Raw genomic sequence first — 1,230 nt, 5'->3', positions numbered from 1 at the left:
ATGCCTTGAGTGACAGATGCCTTCTTCATTTGTATCCCGCTAAGCTTGTGGTTTTGGCAGTGGACACTTCTTTGTACAGAAGCGGAGCTGTGCTCTCACACAGGTTTGGTTCACAGGACAGGCCGATTGCTTTTGCTTCCAAGTTATTGACCAAGACTCAAGGTACCTATTTCCAAATTGGAAAGGAAGCACTCACTATTATCTGTGGCATGACCAAGTTTGACCATTATCTGTTTGGTCAGAAGTTTTACCTAGTGATGGACCACAAGCAACTTCAGTCTTTGTTTCTTCTGTCTAAACCTGTTCTGTCAAGCATGGCTCAGAAGCTGCAACGTTTGGCTATGTTATTGTCACAGAATCAGTATGAAATGTTGTACCGACCCATGTCAAAGCATGCAAATGCTGATGCCCTTTATTGCCTTCATGTTGGTCCTGATTCTGAATTTGATGCTGCTGCCACATCTTGTCAGGTTGATGCACAGGACACTGAACTTTTACAAACTTTTCCACTGAACTATAGGAAAACTTCACAGGTCACAGAAGCAGACACTGACTTGAGTCTTTTGTTGCACTACATCCATACAGCTTGGCCTTGTTCAGTGGAAAACATTCAGAATTATTTGTGCGACAATATTTTGCTCATTGACATAGCCCCTCTCTCAAAAATCATACAGCTTGGACTTGTTCAGTGGAAAACATTCAGAATTCTTTTATGTGCCAATATTTTGCTCATCAACATAGCCTCTCCCTCAAGCATGGTGTGATTTTATTACAAAATGACTCCAGACATTGGTGTACACTTCTTCCTAAAGTGTTGCGTGAAAGATGTGTTGCATTTGCTCCACCAAGGACACTGGGCAATTGTACGCACAAAACAGTTAGCGTGTCAGCACTGTACCTGGATGGGCATGGACACCCAAACCAAACAAGTGACATACAGTGTCAAGCTTGCTTCTTTCTTCCTTTCTTGAGGCCTTATCCCCACGGCAATGCGGGGTCGGCCTTACTGTTAATTTGGCAGTGTTAGTTACAGAGGGTGGCTGGATGCCCTTCCTACCACCACCCTGAAACCCCCACTGTCTGCAACTAGTGTAAGCCATGGAATAGTGTGAACGTGTTTCTAATGTCTGCGAGTCGTGTAACTGAGGTGGAATGTGGGGACCAGCCCAGTATTCACCTAGTGGGATGCGGAAAACTGCCTAAAAACCACATCCAGGCTGGCCAGCATAC

The sequence above is a fragment of the Schistocerca nitens genome, chromosome 3 (genome assembly GCF_023898315.1).
Source record: "Schistocerca nitens isolate TAMUIC-IGC-003100 chromosome 3, iqSchNite1.1, whole genome shotgun sequence".
In the NCBI taxonomy this organism is placed as follows: Eukaryota; Metazoa; Arthropoda; class Insecta; order Orthoptera; family Acrididae; genus Schistocerca; species Schistocerca nitens.
The sequence above is the reverse complement of the archived record's forward strand: the minus strand, read 5'-3'. Positions refer to the sequence as shown.